This window comes from Salmo salar, chromosome ssa09 (assembly GCF_905237065.1).
Source record: "Salmo salar chromosome ssa09, Ssal_v3.1, whole genome shotgun sequence".
In the NCBI taxonomy this organism is placed as follows: Eukaryota; Metazoa; Chordata; class Actinopteri; order Salmoniformes; family Salmonidae; genus Salmo; species Salmo salar.
In genome coordinates, this window is record NC_059450.1 from 155,140,505 (window position 1) to 155,163,784 (window position 23,280).

The 23,280-nt window shown below is 43.2% G+C and overlaps 1 pseudogene; it reads left to right on the forward strand.

Moving 5' to 3' along the window:
* Nucleotides 1-23,280, forward strand: part of LOC123724108 (SR-related and CTD-associated factor 4-like) — a 36,718-nt pseudogene that overhangs the window by 9,134 nt on the left and 4,304 nt on the right.

The window sequence follows — 23,280 nt, forward strand, 5'->3', positions numbered from 1 at the left end:
TATGTAGTGAGGACCAGCCAACGAGAGCATACAGGTCGCAGTGGTGGGTAGTATATGGTGCTTTGGTGACGAAACAAATTGCACTGTGATAGACTGCATCCAATTTGCTGAGTAGAGTGTTGGAGGCTATTTTGTAAATGACATCGCCAAAGTCAAGGATCGGTAGGATACCCTCGTAAAACAGACTATGTTTGGCGGCATAAGTGAAGGAGGCTTTATTTTTATTTATTTTCTATTTTTTATTTCACCTTTTATTTAACCAGGTAGGCTAGTTGGGACAAGTTCTCATTTGCAACTGCAACCTGGCCAAGATAAAGCAAAGCAGTTCGACAGAAACAACAACAGCGTTACACATAGAATAAACAAAACATACAGTCAATAATACAGTAGAACAATAGAAAACAAAGTATATTTACAGTGAGTGTAAATGAGGTAAGTTAAGGCCATGGTGGCCAAGTAATTACAATATAGCAATTAAACACTGGAATGGTAGATGTGCAGAAGATGAATGTGCAAGTAGAGATACTGGGGTGCAAAGGAGCAAGAGAAATAAATAAATAACAGTATGGGGATGAGGTAGGTAGATGGGCTGTTTACAGATGGGCTATGTACAGGTGCAGTGATCTGTGAGCTGCTCTGACAGCTGGTGCTTAAAGCTAGTGAGGGAGAAATGAGTCTTCAGCTTCAGAGATTTTTGCAGTTCGTTCCAGTCATTGGCAGCAGAGAACTGGAAGGAAAGACGACCAAAGGAGGAGTTGGCTTTAGGAGTGACCAGAGAGATATACCTGCTGGAGCGCGTGCTACAGGTGGGTGCTGCTATGGTGACCAGTGAGCGGAGATAAGGGGGGACTTTACCTAGCAGGGTCTTGTAGATGACCTGGAGCCAATGTGTTTGGCGACGATTATGAAGCGAAGGCCAGCCGACGAGAGCATACAGGTCGCAGTGGTGGGTAGTGTATGGGGCTTTGTTGACAAAACGGATGGCACTGTGATAGGCTGCATCCAGTTTGTTGAGTAGAGTGTTGGAGGCTATTTTATAGATGACATCACCGAAGTCGAGGATCGGTAGGATGGTCAGTTTTACGAGGGTATGTTTGGCAGCATGAGTGAAGGATGCTTTGTTGCGATATAGGAAGCCGATTCTAGATTTAATTTTGGATTGGAGATGTTTGATGTGAGTCTAGAAGGAGAGTTTACAGTCTAACCAGACACCTAGATATTTGTAGTTGTCCACGTATTCTAAGTCAGAACCACCCAGAGTAGTGATGCTGGATGGGCAGGCAGGTGCTGGTAGCGATCGGTTGAAGAGCATGCATTTAGTTTTACTTGCGTTTAAGAGCAGTTGGAGGCCACGGAAGGAGAGTTGTATGGCATTGAAGCTTGTCTGGAGGTTAGTTAACAGTGTCCAAAGAAGGGCCAGATGTATCCAGAATGCTGTCGTCTGCATAGAGGTGGATCAGAGAATCACCAGCAGCAAGAGCGACATCATTGATGTATACAGAGAAGAGAGTCGGCCCGAGAATTGAACCCTGTGGCACCCCCATAGACTGCCAGAGGTCCGGACAACAGGCCCTCCAATTTGACACACTGAACTCTATCAGAGAAGTAGTTGGTGAGCCAGGCGAGGCAATCATTTGAGAAACCAAGGCTGTCGAGTCTGCTGATAAGAATACGGTGATCGACAGAGTCGAAAGCCTTGGCCAGGTCGGTGAAGACGGCTACCCAGTATTGTCTTTTATCGATGGCGGTTATGATATCGTTTAGGACCTTGAGCGTGGCTGAAGTGCACCCGTGACCAGCTCGGAAACCGGATTGCATAGTGGAGAAGGTACGGTGGGCTTCGAAATGGTCGGTAATCTGTTTTGATAACTTGGCTTTCGAAGACTTTTGAAAGGCAGGGCAGGATGGATATAGGTCTGTAACAGTTTGGGTCTAGAGTAACAGTTTGGGTCTAAGCGGCCGCGGTGCGTCCCCCTCTTCAATGGGGGATGACCGCGACCGCTTCCAATCTTTAGGAATCTCAGATGCGAGAGACTGATCTAGAAGAAAAATAAAGAAAAATACACCTAATAAGGTGAGGTGCTGGCTAGCAGAGTGGTAAATCAGAGTGTACCAATTGGTCTCTGAGATTTCTGCCCCGCGAGAATACGACCAAGGGAAGGTCCGAAAACACATCACTGAGACCATCATCGTATTTTAGAATATGCCAGTGTTTGTGAACGATTCCCTTAATTTGTTCAGAGCACTTTGAATATCGGGTAGTTAGAACGCAAGAATGCGTCTTCTTGCGTTCTAACTACCTTGAAGATTCACGGGCAGAAATCTCAAAGACCAAATGGTACACTCTGATTTACCACCCCAAGATATTCCTGAACAACGCCTATTTGCGCCCATACTGGATGGAAATTACAAGTGTAATGGCTGTGCTCAATGCAATGGCTCTTATAAATGTAGATACTTCAAACACCCCCAAACAGGGAAACAGATCCCAATCAAAGGTGTTATCACGTGCTCCACTATGGCAGTTATTTATCTTATAACTTGTCCTTGTGGTAAAAATGATGTGGGTAAAACAAAGCGTGAATTAAAAGTACGTATCTCAGAGCATCGTAGCACCATTAGGTACAAAAACTTGATTTACCCAGTTGCGGCCCACTTTATGGAAGCAAACCACTTGATTTGGTCTCTGCTTTATATTGGCATCGAACATGTCACCCTCCCTAGGAGAGGGGGTGACCTTGATAATTTATTGTCAAAACGAGAGGTTGCCTGGATCTTTAACTTAAAGACCCTCGCTGCCTTCGGTCTCAACATAGACTTTGATCTGAAGCCATTCTTGTGATTATTGTGACTTTGCCATTGTAATTGTTTGTAAGCTTGTGTAGTCTAAAATGTATCTATGATCGTATGCTATCCATTTGTTGTCTTTTTGTATGCTGTTCTTCGTATGCCATTTTTATATTTGAGAATTAACCAATGATATTAGGCCACACTTGGCCATGATTACAGACACCTGTGTGTCTTTTGACACTATATAAACGAGTCATCTCACAGTGTTTGTGATCATAACCTGATGAAGACAGCTTGGCTGTGGAAACGTTGGATATTAACATTTTTGCGTCTGAGCTCCTAGAGTGTGCGGCTCTCCCTTATTTTCTAGATACCAGAGATTGAACAGACTAGTAATAGGGGTTGCAACAATGGCGCCGGATAATTTTAGCAAGAGAGGGTCCAGATTGTCTAGCCCAGCTGATTTGTAGGGATCCAGATTTTGCAGCTCTATCAGAACATCAGCTGTCTGGATTTGGTTGAAGGAGAAGCGGTGGGGGCTTGGGCCAGTTGCTGCGGGAGGTGCGGAGCTGTTGGCCGGGGTTGGGGTAGCCAGGAGGAAAGCATGGCCAGCTGTAGAGAAATGCTTATTGATATTCTCGATTATTGTGGATTTATCGGTGGTGACAGTGTTTCCTAGCCTCAGTGCAGTGGGCAGCTGGGAGGAGGTGCTCTTATTCTCCATGGACTTTACAGTGTCCCAGAACTTTTTGGATGCAAATTTCTGTTTTGAAAAAGCTAGCCTTTGCTTTCCTAACTGACTGTGTGTGTTGGTTACTGACTTCCCTGAAAAGTTGCATATCGCAGGGACTGTTGGATGATAGTGCAGTACGCCACAGGATGTTTTTCTGCTGGTCAAGTCTGGGATGAACCAAGGGCTCTACCTGTTCTTAGTTCTATGTTTTTTTTTTAAAGGGGCATGCTTATTTAAGATGGAGAGGAAAGCACTTTTCATGAAAAACCAGGCATCCTCTACTGACGGGATGAGGTCAATATCCTTCCAGGATACCCGGGCCAGGTCGATTTTAAAAAGGCCTGCTCGCTCAAGTGTTTTAGGGAGCGTTTGATAGTGATGCTCACATAAATGTCATGCTGAATATATATATATATATATATATATATATATATATATATATATATATATATATATGTTCCTGACCTTGTCACTCAAAAATAATTCCAATTTAATTGCTAGTAGAATAACGTTACAATGCAAATGTCATGTGTAAAATAGTTTTTTTCATTTTGGAACTAAACCTCCCTTGCACTGCTTTGTAACATATTTTGCATTGTTGTTTCGGTGGGCTAGCCCCTGCTGTCAGCAAAGTATTCCCATAGGGCTCTTCTGGAGCCAGTTTTGTCAACAAGCTGCGGATGCATTATGTTTTCGTTAGAAGCCATGCCGTCTGCATTTTCCTCTCCCATGTTTGCTTCTCAAAAGTGGCTCTTGCTTTGTCAGCTGCATGCACGAACATAAGTAGCCTGGCTAGCTTACTGCTAGCTTCCCCCTTGAGAAGACAAGTAGCCTGGCTAGCTTACTGCTAGCTTCCCCCTTGAGAAGACAAGTAGCCTGGCTAGCTTACTGCTAGCTGCCCCCTTGAGAAGACAAGTAGCCTGGCTAGCTTACTGCTAGCTGCCCCCTTGAGAAGACAAGTAGCCTGGCTAGCTTACTGCTAGCTGCCCCCTTGAGAAGACAAGTAGCCTGGCTAGCTTACTGCTGCCCCCTTGAGAAGACAAGTAGCCTGGCTAGCTTACTACTGCCCCCTTGAGAAGACAAGTAGCCTGGCTAGCTTACTGCTAGCTGCCCCCTTGAAGATTCAGACAAGTTAGTAGACAGACTCGACCCTCTCAATCCGTATATGACTTAAGACATATTTGACAGAAGTAACGAAAGTAACAACTTCCAGTACCGAACAGTTTTTTCATATTCTCGTATCGTAAAAGTACCAACGTTTCGGTATACCATGCAACACTAAAGGCAGCGCATAAAGTTATTTAAAACACTTTATGCTTAGGTTAAGTAAAATATTGTATTTGTATGTAGATTGCGTGGGCCTTGAACAAGGGTATAAAGGCGACCCATAAGAAGTTCTGGGACGTGGAGCGAGGTGCCACCTACATCCCCTGGAGCAAAGTGAAGATGGAGGAGCTGGAGAGCTACAGAGAGGGAGGCATGCTGGACGCAGACACACTCTGTCCAGGTAAACGTCCGACTGCCATCTTCTGTCTTCTACAACCGTCCCGCTTTGGGTGAAATCTCCAATTGTCTTCTTTGATTCCTCACTTCCGCTTTCCTCGACCTCCTCAAAATACATTGGAGAATACGTTTTTTTTTTTTTTTCTGGGTTCCTCCCCTCAGACCTTCTCCTCCAATGCACTTTGAGAAGGTGAGGAATCAAGGAAGACAATTGAGATTCACACTTTGTCTAGATGTGGAATGACTAGGTTAATAACCTGATCTTTAACAAGGGATAGTACTACAGTTTGTCCTGTTTAGGTCAAGTGATCTGGGTATAAGTATTTGGCACAGAGCTAGGATATATCTATCTGTGCATTGCTGGTGTAGCCTAAGTATCTATTGTCCCTGATTGTTGTTTGATTGGTCTGTTCTTCAGAATGGGGAGATAACGTGAAGGAGCTGACTAAACCAGGAGGACTGAACAATGGAGGAGCGGACGCCATGGAGACGGAGGGAGCTGCCACCGCCCACGTACAGGTAACACCCACTACAGGGGACCCAATGAAAGCACCACAGACAGCAGGGTCCCAATTAAACACACCAGTCTGGGTGTTCTGTCTCACCGTAGTGCCTCTCCATCTCTTAGGAAGCAGACTTTTATCCAGAGGTTTTGTGCCTTGGTTGTCTGTCTTTTTTTCTTGTTAGCTGTTATTAAAATGGCAGGTTTTATAAGTATACATATGCATACACTTTTCCTCAACACAAATGCAACAAAATATCTTTGTGAATAAGTGGACCAATAAAAAAATAAATAATAATGATTTAGTAGTATCATGGCATGGGTGACTAGTATTTCAAAGGTATTCACTCACCTCAGTACATTATATATATATATATATATATATATACATACATACATACATACATACATACATACATACATACATACATACATACATACAAAGGTCCATATTGAAAGGCTATTGTATAGCTTTCCTCCTGTAGTAGGGGAACCAGTCTGAATGCAAGGATCCAGTTTCTGCCTTTACTGGGTTTCACAATACTCACCAATAAATGGAAGGCAACTTCGTTCTTCAGTACTTGTCTTTTTCACTTTGTCTCATCATAAAGGGGCCTTCCTGATAGTGAGATATTAGGGACGGTCACATTGGTCATTGATGCAGATGAAAACAGTTTTTTTTTTTTTTGCATTAAAATAAAACGTTTATTTATTTATTTATTTTAAGCTGATATGAGTTTTTGAATATGGAGTTTCCTACTGGTACCACCTGGTGGGTTTCTATCTCTGTTTAGATATTTGACCTTCTTCCTGCTATTTGCTTCAATATCAAGCCTTTTAAATAATATTTATGCCTGTTCAAAGTCCCTGTGCCTTACATGGGGGGGGCGCATCGGTTTGAATAGAATGTAATTCTGAAAACGGAGGACTCAGTGCCCTCACCTCATGTCTCAATGCACCATTCTGGAATGTGTCGGCTGAGAAGTCCACGTGTCGCTGCACTAAGTCCACAAAGTTTGGATATTTTTACTATCATGACCGAGGCACAATGATCTACGCAATCATGAATATAATTTTAAATAACTGAACATTTTTACTCGACCCAGAACTTAACAGATGTCTAAGTCGATCCAGCAGTTACACATTTTTCTTAATGTGACTTAATTTTATTTATTCAAAAGACGTTAGAAAACAGACTGCTGCTGTTAGTCCATCGTGTGTATATATACATTTTATTTAACCCTTATTTTACCAGGTCAATAGGTTGTACCAGAACCGGGTTGTACTGGTAACGGACAATTGTGCTTGAAACTGTGTTCCTAGTTCATACACATGAACACACAATCCTGAAAATTGTGGGGCAACACAGGCTTATGAATGTCTTCAGGCCTACAACAAATTTTTTGTCTACCAGCCACTCAGATTTTTTTTTACCTGACAAAATATTTTTCCTGTATTAATTACACTAAACACAATGGTTGAGCTTCCTTTTTAGTTTGTAAAAAATAAGTAATGTGAGAGATTGCTCATTTAAATGTAATATTTTGTGGTCTTGAGTCTTTAAACCAAAATGTCACAGATGAGACAAATGTTCAGCTGCCCCTTTAAGGTTACCTTGGTAACGGGGTCGCTCAAGTAATCACTGTGTGCCTTTTAGTGGCGCACGACTCTCAGGAGTTTTTGGAATCGACTCCCAACACCTGTGATTGGAGTCCAAGGAGTTGACTCTCGCTGGACACGCCGAAACGGATACATACACACCACGTCATTATGGCAGAGTCCTACTAGGAAGACTACATCTGCATTCTAGAGGACTGGCATGAGCGTAATGCTGTCCGTTTGCTCATCAATTTATCCTATAAAAGGCCTATTTTGTTTAAAGGTGATGTGTAGGAACTAGAATATTTTAGTGATGTTTCTGCTGTGTGCAGCCTTGGCAGAAACCCATGGGATGATGCGGCGCACTCTAAACTGATAAACCATTTCTTTGCCGTGTCATATCGCCCTATTGGATGGGTATTACTAGAGACGTTGGTTATGTAATTATTATCCAATCGAGCGTTATTCCAGAGGACCATTCACACACGATTCGTTTTTCCAAACTGACCCCTGTAATTATTATTATTTTTATTTAATTGACTCGTGACGGAAGCTTGGCGGTTTTTATTGTAGGCGTGAAGCTATTTCTACGTCATGTCTATATGATAATAGGCTACACTGAACACTTGTGCTTGTTCTGCCAAATGTATAGATATCCCCATAATATTTAAATTGATGAAGAGTGAACATAATCATTATTTTAGCAATCCATGGTAGGTGTCATTCTTAATAACAATGCCCCCCCCTGGCTGATTTGAGCTGCTGAACTGTATTTGCACTTTGAGCTATTGAAAAAGTTTTGCGAGGATGCCTAGCTTTGCGATCTATTGCCTAGGACAGGGTTCTCCAACCCAGTTCATGGAGAGCTACCATCCCTATAGCTTTTCACTCCAATCCTTATCTAGTGCATCTGATTTTGGTTGATAAATTGAATTAGGTTACTTACAACTGGGGTTGGAGCGAAAACCTCTCCCGGAACAGGGTTGGAGAGCCCCCTGACCAGGGTTGGAGAGCCCCCTGACCAGGGTTGGAGAGCCCCCTGACCAGGGCTCTGGAGAGCCCCCTGACCAGGGTTGGAGAGCCCCCTGACCAGGGTTGGAGAGCCCCCTGACCAGGGTTGGAGAGCCCCCTGACCAGGACATCAACAGCCAGCCAGGGTTTCATTAAATCAGCTATAAACACAATACTTTTTATTGCACATTTAGGCCTAATTTTAAACTCTATTTGGTGATCCACATCAATTCACTAGCACTATGAAACATAGCTTAGCCACATACTCATTGATAGCCTAATATATACTTTTGGTGAATTTACGAGGCATTGCTAGACCAGACATTGCGAGATGCAGCCTATGAGCACGTTTCCGACTGTCTGCACCAATCCTCTCTCCCTTGCTGGCTCTCCTCCTCTTTCTCTTAGCTATGAAAAACGCTAGTGTGTGTGTGTGTGTGTGTGTGTGTTCCGTTTTCGGTCTGTTGCTTGTAGACCAGCTCAGCCTAGTCATTGATAGACTGTAATTTAGTGAACTTTTCGCAAGAAATGACTAAATACATAATTGCGATTTACCCTATTATAATAGCATAACTACATATTTTCATTACCGATACACGGTTCCTGGTGGAATCAACGCTTGACACAGAAATGTGAGTCGACGCTGGCAGTCGACGGGCGCAAGGAGTAGGAATCTAATCGTTTGGAATGACTGTGACAATCTCACTAGTAGAGGGCGACGACTTCTCTTCGCTAGCAGTGGAAACAAACTCAAACATTGAAACAGTGGTGAACAAAACAATGTAAATATCCAAAAACACGACCAGAGTCTCACTTTTAGTAGTTAAATGAGCATTACTTCTAAAAACGAATCTCTCAGCACTTCACTCACAGTGCACACAGAGTTGCTGTGCGAGGTTGGTTAGCTAATTGGTTACGATTCATATTTCTTTGTGCATTACCAGATATGAAACAAAATCGCTGAAATACTTTGAAAACAGCTACTGCAGCATTTATTCTGCTATAAATTACTACTTGCACGTGCCCATATTTGACTTTTTGACTATTTGTATGAAATGCTTGCACTATAGAGTCCTGTATGTGACCACCCGCCAACATGGCTGGTGAATTAGACATTCATAAGGCGTCCTCATTCTTCCCAGCCGAAACAGTTTGGAAGAATTTGTGCATATATTATGACGTTTTGGACTTCGGTAAGTGTTGTTCGGGCACATTTTTCTTGAGGCAAGCCAAATGCAGAAGCCGAAGAAGAATCACCGACGAAGGGGTGTCTAGACGACAGTATGGAGTCTAAACTTTTTTTGTCATGCAGTGAGAGACTAGTTTTCATGTACTTTTTTTAAATAAATACTGCACCAAACATCTTAGATGTAAAATTGTGCGACTAAAATCTCCTCGGCAAAAAAAAAAAAAAACGTCAATTTTTAATGACAGATTTCTTAAATGGTCTTCGATTTAATTCGGACTATTTTTGCGGGAAATGTATACTAAGGCACCAGCCGAACTGAAGCATGCTGACACCTTTACCCTCCGATGCCAAATTCTACCCGTTCTACCTGTTTTATATTTTAGGCCCTGCTTCAGAACCAGGGTTGGGACATGCTCATTAGAATGAAGAGAACCACATCCTCTAAATGTCCTCTTTGCTATATGAACATTTTTTCAGGAAAAGGTAGGAATTTACTACAATATTTTATCAACAGCATATATATATATATATATATGTTAAAAAATAAGTTGTGAAACCTGCCTAAAACATCCTTTTTAATTAAAATCTATAACAAAAAAAAAACAGTGCGTAGTTGCTAGATGTGTATTCTGCATAATGTTGCTTAACAAAGGTTTGATGCTCACTACTTTTATAACATTTTTCAAAATACTTCATGTCTCCTAGTTCAGTATCATGACCATACAGTCTAACCCTGAAACCCACTCCACCCTGAAACTGACTCTCACGCTCCTCAACTAGTCTTAACTGGCAGCTTGTTTTAGCCAACCAAACAGCTTGAGGTTATCACCCAGGTAGGTGAATGAGGTGAACCCTGAAGATACTGTTAGCCCTCATCAAGCTTTCACAAAGACACCTGCACGGGCAATCTTTTTTTTGTAGTCCCAATCTGTGGCACCAGCTGACAACATTGTCAGTCGTCGTCAGTCTCACGAGGCCTCACTAAGGTGAGTGTTTCTGGACGTGGACATCGGAGGTCCCTCCCTCGCTGGGACTGTACTGAGGAACCTACCAATGGCTGACAGGTAAAGGTGACGCTCCCATTGGACATTTACCGGATTGCTGTCATGATATTTTGGGGATCAAGTCCCAGGAACAACTGAACGAGCCGTAGTTGCTCTAATTTAATCTGATCACAATTCCAAGTCGCAACAAAGGAACTGAAATTGGTCGTCAGAGCAGAACAGTTAGTGCATTATGTTTGTTCCTGCGATTTATCAGATAATATCTTTTACTGCTTTACAATATTGCAGTGCTCATCCGTGTAGGGCTGTCATGAGGTGGGCCAAAGACGTGAGGGTGAGCTGAAACAATGTTTTGCCAATGTCCAGGACTCTCAGCTGATCACAATATCACTGACTTGACACTAGTTCTATGTTTTTCAGGCCATATCAAACTATTTTTGATTAGGTTATGTACTTTCCATAGTTGCAGTGAAAGATTCCTACATTTATATTTATTAAAACATTTTATTCAACAGTAAGGAAACAAGGCAATAATGTTCTCATGTGATGTTGTAGGTTCAGTTTTATGTTTTAGTGGGCAGAAAGGGAAAAAACAAAAAAAAAGACTGTTGGCCACTGTGATGTGTGTGTGTGGGGCGGGGGGGGGGATAAGTGTGGACACTGGCGTTTAGTGCTGGCAGGAACGAAGGAGGGAAAACCGCCTGTGGGCCCCACGGTGGAGCTCCACCACAGGATCTTCTGCTGGGGGGAATCTGAGACCTGGGTAAGGATAGACCCTCCCTCTTCTACCCAATACCTCCCTGCAGTGGCCTGCTGGCTGTGTGGTTATGTAGGAATTAGTTTGTTCAGTTTCATCTGATCATAAGTGTACGTTATGCAAATACATATAAATACTACATGGAGCACCTGAACATTACTGCTTATAGCTTGTACATCTCACTAAGTGATATTGTATTTTTGTTGGGGTGTTCTACATTTCCACCTCATCAGAAAGCTGTAGGGAGAATGTGATTTTGTTCTAGTCTGAGGCTGTTACACACGATGGGGGAACTATTCATGGTTGTAAGCTTGTATTAGTTGCGTTGCACTCTTTTGGATCATAATCCTCAGCTTGTATGGTGTAGCTATAGGAAAGCGTGTCGACTGAAATACAGGGGGGGGGGGGGGGAGTGGAAGTGTGCTGGGTGGATGTTCCTTATTGTCACAAATCCCTCTTCTCCAATTTAACCTTTACAATTGGGGGACCAAAAAAAAAAAACGGTGAAAATGATCTTGGATCAGAGTTCAGGGACAACTTTTCCTACTCCTTTGGTAGCAACCAATGATGTGTATAAACCCTAGGTGACTGACATGGAGCCCTGTATTGAAGCCACTGTGCAGCCATCTTGGTACTCCAATGTAAAAAAAGGAAAAAGATTGTAACTATAGAAATGCATGTATTAATGTCTACATTTTGTTTTTGTCACGTTTATTATATTACAGACATCTTAATTAATGCGTACTTTGTTTACTTCACATACAATTATAAAAAAAAAAAAAAAAGTGTTTATTATAGAGAGTACTAATGTTACTGTCCTGAAACAACAAAAAATACTTAAATGCATGTAATGTTGTCCTTTTTCCCCATTTCATTGAAATACTGTAGAATTCCATTCATTACCATGGAGGACTGTTCCTACGGGGGAGTACCAAAATGGCCGACCAGTGGCTTTAAAACCTCTCAATGGCCAATACACAACATTAGCAATCCAGGCTTTTCTTATACACCATTGGACTGATAGGGGGTGCTGTTTTGAAGCCACAGTGCCTCGAGGCACTCTTCCCCCCACCAATGTAAAATGTTTTAGAGAAATGCATTTATTTAATGTCTACATGTGTTTTTGCCACATTTATTATATTACAGACACCTTAATGCATACTTTTTAAATTATGTGAGCTAAACAAAAAATGAACATTTCTAAACATTTTCTTTTAAAGTATATATTTTTTTATAAAGTATTAATGTTACTTTTGTTACTAAATACTTTTGTCCTTGAAACATATTAATTGAAATACTGAAGAATTCCATTCATTCCTATGGAGGACTTCTTCTACTAGGAAATGCCAAAATGGCCGACTGGAGGCTTCAAATCCTGCCATTGGCCAATGCATAGGGTGAATTTGGAATAAGTGGAACACCTCTTTCGACATCTATCCAGCATATTAGGTCAACACATGATACATTTCTAAAATCCTCAAGACGCTCCCTAATCACCAAAAATATATATTATTCATTTTCACAGGCGGCATGACACACCCATTTGCGTAGACCATGGGTCAAAACCATATTTGGTAGACTGGGACAGCAGGTGAGATGAAATGGGACAACATTATTACAGTCCTAATTGTACCCAAATGACCATTTTGTGTGATCAGGAAACATCTGAGGATAAAATAAGACGGATGTCTGAAGATGTCACTGGAGACAGAGATGCGAAGTGTCACGCTTTTTATGAACTCACTCAAAACAGTATTATAATAAACAAATTGTCAGGACAAGAAATCGAGAGTCCTGCCTAACCTCCGTACAGAAGTCCCTAATGTAGACTGGATCTCTTTCCTCCTTTAGCTACACCACACTGTCCCACTTTAGCTACCTCCACGCTGTCCCACTTTAGCTACTACACGCTGTCCCACTTTAGCTACCTCCACGCTGTCCCACTTTAGCTACCTCCACGCTGTCCCACTTTAGCTACTACACGCTGTCCCACTTTAGCTACCTCCACGCTGTCCCACTTTAGCTACCTCCACGCTGTCCCGCTTTAGCTACCTCCATGCTGTCCCGCTTTAGCTACCTCCACGCTGTCCCGCTTTAGCTGCCTCCACGCTGTCCCGCTTTAGCTACTACACGCTGTCCCACTTTAGCTACCTCCACGCTGTCCCGCTTTAGCTACCTCCATGCTGTCCCGCTTTAGCTACCTCCACGCTGTCCCGCTTTAGCTACTACACGCTGTCCCACTTTAGCTACCTCCACGCTGTCCCACTTTAGTTACTACACGCTGTCCCACTTTAGCTACCTCCACGCTGTCCCACTTTAGCTACCTCCACGCTGTCCCACTTTAGCTACCTCCACGCTGTCCCGCTTTAGCTACCTCCACGCTGTCCCTCTTTAGCTACCTCCACGCTGTCCCTCTTTAGCTACCTCCACGCTGTCCCACTTTAGCTACCTCCACGCTGTCCCGCTTTAGCTACCTCCACGCTGTCCCGCTTTAGCTACTACACGCTGTCCCGCTTTAGCTACCTCCACGCTGTCCCGCTTTAGCTACCTCCACGCTGTCCCGCTTTAGCTACCTCCACGCTGTCCCGCTTTAGCTACTACACGCTGTCCCGCTTTAGCTACTACACGCTGTCCCGCTTTAGCTACTACACGCTGTCCCGCTTTAGCTACCTCCACGCTGTCCCGCTTTAGCTACCTCCACGCTGTCCCGCTTTAGCTACTACACGCTGTCCCGCTTTAGCTACTACACGCTGTCCCGCTTTAGCTACCTCCGCGCTGTCCCGCTTTAGCTACCTCCGCGCTGTCCCGCTTTAGCTACCTCCGCGCTGTCCCGCTTTAGCTAGCTATGGTTGTTAAAGGAAATAATAAATAAATACACATAATATTGGGGCCTTTTTAAAATATATTTTCATGCACCAGTACATATTATGCACATTTACATCACAATTTGGCACAGTGCATTATTTGACAGTTTTATAAACAGATTTTGTTTTTTCGGTTTTGATTTTGTCACTGATCATGGTGTGCTTCGCCGGGTGAGCTTCCTGTTTTGAAGTTTGCTCTGCCTCCCTCTATGATGTCACACCAATGAAGGGAGTTAGTTTATTGATCATGTGGTTTCTCTTAGTGACAATAGTTTTGGATACTTTCAGACCAAGATGTAAACGCGTCAGGATTAAGCTGTCGGTTTATTTGATGTCCCACTCTTTCTGAATTCATCCGCGCATCAGCAATCCAGGATGTATATACATCATTGGTAGCAAAAGGGATGTACATTACATATGCGATGTGACATGTCAGAGAAAATGAAGCATTTTAGTCTACCCAATGTTTTCTGTGAATACTTCTTTACTCATGTTTTGTCTACTTCTATTCCTACTGGAGTAAAGTAAATTATTTTACAGAGTTGGAGGACTTTACCCAGCCCTGTTAATCAGATGTCTTTATTAATGAAGAGGGGAAATTAAAGTGGAGATCTGTAAAACCCATTTGATTCTTGAAAAATATAACTTATAAAAATGCCTCATGAGTTTAGTTCAACTCTCTACCCGTCAGAACCACAAAATAAACAGTAAGCTTGTTTGTAAACAATGTAATTGTAACGCAACACTATTCCTTCAAAACATGACTAAAACCATCATTTTCATCTCGTGGATGATCAGTTCTTTCATCCGTAGTTCCTTCTATGAATTCTGAGAGTGGTTGCATTCCTCCAGCTCCATCCCTAAGCCGTTTACCCCAAAAAGGTGAGGGCTTTGTTATTGTTTTAATCACTTTTTTTTTTTTAAAGCTGTGTATTTGTTAGGCTTTGAACTGCTGATTATATTGTCAATGAACTGACTCCTCGTGTGCAGTCCCGATTTTAAGCTTTTGTATCTGACATCCCAGGTTGTTTTTATTAAATTAATTGCCACAATTAAATGAAAAGAAATAAGTTGTGAATGCAATGAAACAAAAGGTAGTGTAATACAAGCCACTAATATTTTTAAACTACAATTTCCCTTCAACTATTATGGGCAATACATGTCAATGGTTACATTAGATGTGTAGACAATTTTATAGAAAACTGAAGAGAACTAGGGAACAACTACCGTGAGTAATGAGAGATGCCTTTTTTAAAATGTATATTTATGAATCATTCTTTATTGATACAAATGTACACATTTTGTGTGAATTTATGATCAAACAGGTTGTCCCTTTCTCCAAGAGGAGTTCATTTGAGGGATGTTACCTTCAGATATTGTTTGTTTTGAAAGAAGTATCACAACTTCTGAATATGACCCCTGTACGATCGTGTTTTTCAACCTGGTCACAATGGACCCACAGGACTGCGTATTTCTGTTCCAGTTCGGCGTGATTTAACCCACTTGATTCGAATAAACCCAGCACTAACGCAGCTGATTTCATTTAAGCCCTTGATTAGTTGATTCAGGTGTGTTAGTGCTGGTCTGGGACAAACAGGTCCAGACCTGAGCGTCCCCACACCCAGGACTGTAAAGACGGTTATACTGCCTTACCAAGCAAACTGCTCATAGAGCCAAACTGAGAGAAATGAATTGTAGACAGATCATTGTGGAGATGTGGTAATCTGTTGTCTTACGATTAGTTTTTTTATTTTTATATATTGATATTGACCCTGACCTCGACGTGACCTCTGACCCTAGACGGTAGTTACTGCCTTCTTGCTTGGTTACACCCACTGGAATACATTTCCAAACGTGTGTTTGTAATATATTTATTTGTGTGTGGCTGTTAGTGTCATAGTTTGATACTTGTATCAGCGAAGAACAACAAATAATACCGAGGTAAACCGTAGACGCTGCAGGCCCAAGCTCAGTGACACCGAGGTAAACCGTAGACACTGCAGCCCCAAGCTCAGTGACACCGAGGTAAACCGTAGACACTGCAGCCCCAAGCTCAGTGACACCGAGGTAAACCGTAGACACTGCAGCCCCAAGCTCAGTGACACCGAGGTAAACCGTAGACACTGCAGCCCCAAGCTCAGTGACACCGAGGTAAACCGTAGACACTGCAGCCCCAAGCTCAGTGACACCGAGGTAAACCGTAGACACTGCAGCCCCAAGCTCAGTGACACCGAGGTAAACCGTAGACACTGCAGCCCCAAGCTCAGTGACACCGAGGTAAACCGTAGACACTGCAGCCCCAAGCTCAGTGACACCGAGGTAAACCGTAGACACTGCAGCCCCAAGCTCAGTGACAGCGAGGTAAACCGTAGACACTGCAGCCCCAAGCTCAGTGACACCGAGGTAAACCGTAGACACTGCAGCCCCAAGCTCAGTGACAGCGAGGTAAACCGTAGACACTGCAGCCCCAAGCTCAGTGACACCGAGGTAAACCGTAGACACTGCAGCCCCAAGCTCAGTGACACCGAGGTAAACCGTAGACACTGCAGCCCCAAGCTCAGTGACACCGAGGTAAACCGTAGACACTGCAGCCCCAAGCTCAGTGACAGCGAGGTAAACCGTAGACACTGCAGCCCCAAGCTCAGTGACACCGAGGTAAACCGTAGACACTGCAGCCCCAAGCTCAGTGACAGCGAGGTAAACCGTAGACACCGAGGTAAACCGTAGACACTGCTTGTTTTCGCTTTAACTTTTTGCAGTTACTGCAAACATGACCCCCCCCCCCACCTCAACACTATGGAGGCAGGATATTTGTCCACATGATCAAGCATGTATTTAATGTATAAAAAATGTCAACTCATTTTCGACCAAATGCTCTTTTGCTTGGTAGGACAGTGTAGACCAGTTACTTACTAGTGTTTTGCTTGGTAGGACAGTGTAGACCAGTTACTAGTGTTTTGCTTGGTAGGACAGTGTAGACCAGTTAATAGTCTTTTGCTTGGTAGGGCAGTGTAGACCAGTTAATAGTATTTTGCTTGGTAGGGCAGTGTAGACCAGTTACTTACTAGTCTTTTGCTTGGTAGGACAGTGTAGACCAGTTAATAGTATTTTGCTTGGTAGGACAGTGTAGACCAGTTAATAGTCTTTTGCTTGGTAGGGCAGTGTAGACCAGTTAATAGTATTTTGCTTGGTAGGGCAGTGTAGACCAGTTAATAGTATTTTGCTTGGTAGGACAGTGTAGACCAGTTACTAATCGTTTGAACTCATGTAGCCTACTATGAAACATAATTATCGACGCCAACGGTAACCGTACACATACCTGCTTTTGAACTGTAGCCAACAACTTGAACATAATGTGTGTGTACGTACATACATACACATACACACATACATACATACACACATACACACATACACACATACATACATATACACACATACATACATATACACACACGCATACATATACACACATACATACATGCATACATACATACAGTTGAAGTCGGAAGTTTACATACACCTTAGCCAAATACATTTAATCTCAGTTTTTCACAATTCCTGACATTTAATCCTAGTAAAAATGCCCTGTCTTAGGTCAGTTAGGATCACCACTTTATTTTAAGAATGTGAAATGTCAGAATGATAGTAGAGAGAATGATTTATTTCAGCTTTTATTTCTTTCATCACATTCCCAGGGGGTCAGAAGTTTACATACACTCAATTAGTATTTGGTAGCGTTGCCTTTAAATTGTTTGTCTTGGGTCAGACGTTTCAGGTAGCCTTCCACAAGCTTCCCACAATAAGTTGGGTGAATTTTGGCCCATTCCTCCTGACAGAGCTGGTGTAACTGAGTCAGATGTGTAGGCCTCCTTGCTCGCACAGGCTTTTTCAGTTCTGCCCACAAATGTTCTATAGGATTGAGGTCAGGGCTTTGTGATGGCCACTCCAATACCTTGACTTTGTTGTCCTTAAACCATTTTGCAACAACTTTGGAAGTATGCTTGGGGTCATTGTCTATTTGGAAGACCCATTTGCGACCAAGCTTTAACTTCCTGACTGATGTCTTGAGAGGTTGCTTCAGTATATCCACATAATTTTCCTCCTTCATGATGCCATCTATTTTGTGAAGTGCACCAGTCCCTCCTGCAGCAAAGCACCCCACAACATGATGCTGCCACCCCGTGCTTCACGGTTAGGATGGTGTTCTTCGGCTTGCAAGCCTCCCCATTTTTCCTCCTAATATAACGATGGTCATTATGGCCAATCAGTTCTATTTTGTTTCATCAGACCAGAGGACATTTCTCCAAAAAGTACGATCTTTGTCCCCATGTGCAGTTGCAAACCGTAGTCTGGCTTTTTTATGGCAGTTTTGGAGCAGTGGCTTCCTTGCTGAGCGGCCTTTCAAAGGTTATGTCGATATAGAACTCGTTTTACTGTGGATAAACATTTTTGTACCTGTTTCCTCCAGCATCTTCACAAGGTCCTTTGTTGTTCTGGGATTGATTTGCACTTTTCACACAAGTACGTTCATCTCTAGGAGACAGAACGTGTCTCCTTCCTGAGCGATATGACGGCTGCGTGGTCCCATGGTGTTTATACTTGTGTACTATTGTTTGTACAGATGAACATACCTTCAGGTGAACATACCTTCAGGTGTTTGGACATTTCTCCCAAGGATGAACTAGACTTGTGGAGGTCTACAATTTCTTTCCTGAGGTCTAGGCTGATTTTCTTTTGATTTTCCCATGATGTCAAGCAAAGAGGCACTGAGTTTGAAGGTAGGCCTTGAAATACATCCACAGGTACACCTCCAATTGACTCAAATGATGTCAATTAGCCTATCAGAAGCTTCTAAAGCCATGACATCATTTTCTGGAATTTTCCAAGCTGTTTAAAGGCACAGTCAACTTAGTGTATGTAAACTTCTGAACCACTGGAAATGTGATACAGTGAAATAATCTGTCAGTAAACAATTGTTGGAAAAATAACTTGTCATGCAGAAAGTAGATGTCCTCACCGACTTTCAAAACTATAGTTTGTTAAAAATAAATTTGTGAAGTGGTTGAAAAACGATTTTTAATGACTCCAACCTAAAGTGTATGTAAACTTCCCACTTCAACTGTATGTATTATAGGTGGTACTGTCTGGCTCCCACGGTATGTTGATCATCAGGGTTGTGGGTTCCAATCCCACTGGAACCACCCATATGAAAACATATGCCTGAGTTACTGTAAGGAGCTTGAGATATAATCTATCATATTATAAACACACCAAGTATGATACTATTCTAATACAAACTCTCTAATTTATTATGTTTTGGAGGAGAAGAAGAAGTAGACGAGAAATCCATGAGTTATGTCTAGTCCATCTATGAGTCCACCTGGCAGAATTTATGTTGTGAACTGCTTCCATCCTTCCAACAGAGCTCCTTTTTGTCCTTACCGCTTTAACCAAGGACAGATTTTTATTTTATTTTTTCTGTATTTTTTCTACCTGTGAAACCAGTTTCCTTTCCACTCTGTCGTACCTGCTGGAACCAAACTGCTGGCTCTGATACTCAGGCCAGCTGAGTACAGCTTGGTTCGGCTCGGCTCGGTTCAGTAGTGTGAGAAGCCATCCCAGGTGTGGACACTCCAACCAATCAGTAACATTCATTGATCAAGTAGGCGCCAGGGAGAACTTCTAACCAGCGGGGCTGGATAAAACTCAAGGGGATGAGTTCATTAACAGCCCTGCACTACTGTGATCACAAAATGACATGAGCTACGGGTCTGTCATCATCGTTATGGAGCTGCAGCACACCCTAGTGAGCAAAGCGTCTGATGGAAGAATAACAACAAACAGTGAAGCTCTTTTTTTTCTCTCTCTCTGGTCGATCACTGCCAATGATCTCTTGGTCCAGACTGACACAAATAACTATTTTTCTTATTTTTTTTTTAAAACATTTGATCAGTCAATCATTTTGCGTCTCTTGTCTCACACCCTAGTGAGGGAAAAACCTCTTGATGGGAGAATTACAACTGAAACAGTGAAGCCTTATTCTCTCTGGTGATTTCATCGGGTCATCCCTTGGTGCCTGCCAGACTGCCACAAATATCTTGTTTCTGCATGTTACAGCAGTCTTAGTCATCTTCCGTCAGTGTCTTTTAGTGAATATTTCTCAATGCACACCATTGCTTACTGCAGTGCACTGACACACTGGGTAACTTTAGCTCATTTGCCCCTCTGAATCACGTTGGTAGCCTAGTGGTTAGTGAGGGGGCAGGTAGCCTAGTGGTTAGAGGAGGGGGCGGGTAGCCTAGTGGTTAGAGGAGGGGGCGGGTAGCCTAGTGGTTAGAGGAGGGGGCGGGTAGCCTAGTGGTTAGAGGAGGGGGCGGGTAGCCTAGTGGTTAGAGGAGGGGCGGGTAGCCTAGTGGTTAGAGGAGGGGCGGGTAGCCTAGTGGTTAGAGGAGGGCGGGTAGCCTAGTGGTTAGAGGAGGGGCGGGTAGCCTAGTGGTTAGAGGAGGGGCGGGTAGCCTAGTGGTTAGAGGAGGGGCGGGTAGCCTAGTGGTTAGAGGAGGGGCGGGTAGCCTAGTGGTTAGAGGAGGGGGCGGGTAGCCTAGTGGTTAGAGGAGGGGGCGGGTAGCCTAGTGGATAGAGGAGGCGGGTAGCCTAGTGGTTAGAGGAGGAGGCGGGTAGCCTAGTGGATAGAGGAGGCGGGTAGCCTAGTGGATAGAGGAGGCGGGTAGCCTAGTGGATAGAGGAGGCGGGTAGCCTAGTGGATAGAGGAGGCGGGTAGCCTAGTGGATAGAGGAGGCGGGTAGCCTAGTGGTTAGAGGAGGGGGCGGGTAGCCTAGTGGTTAGAGGAGGGGCGGGTAGCCTAGTGGTTAGAGGAGGGGCGGGTAGCCTAGTGGTCAGAGGAGGGGCGGGTAGCCTAGTGGTCAGAGGAGGGGCGGGTAGCCTAGTGGTCAGAGGAGGGGGCGGGTAGCCTAGTGGTCAGAGGAGGGGGCGGGTAGCCTAGTGGTCAGAGGAGGGGGCGGGTAGCCTAGTGGTCAGAGGAGGGGGCGGGTAGCCTTGTGGTCAGAGGGGGGGCGGGTAGCCTAGTGGTCAGAGGGGGGGCGGGTAGCCTAGTGGTCAGAGGGGCGGCGGGTAGCCTAGTGGTCAGAGCGTTGGACTAGTAACCGAAAGGTTGATGGATCGAATCACTGAGCTGACAAGGTACAAATCTGTCGTTCTGCCCCTGAACAAGGCAGTTAACCCACTGTTCCCCAGTAGGCCGTCACTGAAAATACACATTTGTTCTTAACTGACCTGCCTAGTTAAAATAAAGGTAAAATAAAACATGCTCACTACCTCCACCTAGAAGATGAGTGTTATTGTCAGTAGTGACAACCAGGCAATAAAATAAAAACGTGTGATTTTTTTTCTTTGAGCTCCCAACTGGTATGAATTGGAATTACACTGGACTGTGTTGTTTCAGTGTTAATCAGGTGGAGACTATAAACGTCATCCTCACCTGTACAGAGTGTATGGAAATGCACTGATATTATCTATGGCCAGTAATAAACTGGGACCTAAAGCACTTGTGGGTTGTTCTGACGTCAGTAACAGCTCTGGGTAGTGATATGTGACATTAGTCATGACATGTGAACTGAATACAATACAACTTTTTTTATTTGTCAAATGTTTGGTTTTTCTTAACAACAGAAAGTGGTATTCTGCTCTTATCTCACAATCCAACGACCCAGAAAACACGCAAATACACACATTTGTCAGAAGCACAGGATCAGCCCTGGAGGAATTTTTTTGGGGGGCCTTAGGTGCGGCGTCCGAGGGCACAGCGGTAGGTGAGTGTGTCTAGGATGTGACACCAACAGTCCTCCAGATGCCAGTTTAGTCCCCACATCCCACCATGTCATTTCAACGTGGAAATGTTTTGGTTCAAATCAAATGTTATTTGTCACATGCGCCGATTTTTAAATTCTTACTTACAAGTCGTTAACCAACAATGAAGTTCAAGAAATAGAGTTAAGAAAATTATTACAATTTAAAATAAAAACAAACAATTAAAATAACGAGGCTATATACAGGAAGTACAGGTTAGTCAAGGTCATTTGTACATGTAGGTAGGGGTAAAGTGACTATATATATATATATATTTTTAACCTGTTTATTTAACTAGGCAAGTCAGTTAAGAACAAATTCTTATTCACAATGACGGCCTAGGAACAGTGCCTTGTTCAGGGGCAGAACGACAGATTTTTACCTCAGCTCAGGGATTCGATCTTGCAACCTTTCGGTTACTAGTCCAACACTAACCACTAGGCTACTATCCATAGATAAACTATGAGTAACAGCAGTGTAAAAACAAAAAAGGGGGGGGGTCAATGTAAATAGTCCGGGTGGCCATTTGATTAATTGTTCATCAGTCTTATGGCTTGGAGTTAGAAACTGTTAAGGACCCTTTTGGACCTAGACTTGGCGCTCCGGTACCGCTTGCCGTGCGGTAGCAGAGAGAACAGTCTTTGACTTGGGTGACTGGAGTCTTTGACAATTCTTTGGGTCTTCCTCTGACACCGCCTAGTATATAGGTCCTGGATGGCAGGAAGCTTGGCACCAGTGATTTTACTGGGCTGTACGTACTCCCCTCTGTAGCGCCTGCCGGTCAGATGCCGAGCAGTTGACATTGATCAATGAGATTTCAACCTTTTTATTCACCCACTCAAAGACAGCCAGATGTTTATTGATATCCCAATGTGTTATTATTATGCTTTTAATTTGCACTAAACGTGCAAAGAAATAAATGTTTAATGTGGGACCTTTTTATATAGACGGGTGTGTGCCTTTCCAAATCATTTTCAATCAATTGAATTTACCACAGGTTGTAGAAACATTTCACGGAGGGTCAATGGAAACAGGATGCACCTGAGCTCAATTTTGAGTCTCATAGCAAAGGGTCTGAATACTTATGTAAATAAGGTATTTCTGTTTTGTTTTTTTGGAACAAATTTCTAAAAACCTGTTTTCACTTTGTGATTTGAGGTATTGTGTGTAGATTGATGAATAAGGCTGTAACCTAAGAAAATGTGGATAAAGTCAAGTGGTCTGAATACTTTCAGAAGGCACCTGGTTGCTCATATTCTAATAGTTAGCCTAATTTCAGTTTGTGACCAAAACAAGCAGTCGTTGTGTAGAGAATCATTGTACCATCTAAACCGCTGTTAAATATACACTGCTCAAAAAAATAAAGGGAACACTTAAACAACACAATGTAACTCCAAGTCAATCACACTTCTGTGAAATCAAACTGTCCACTTAGGAAGCAACACTGATTGACAATAAATTT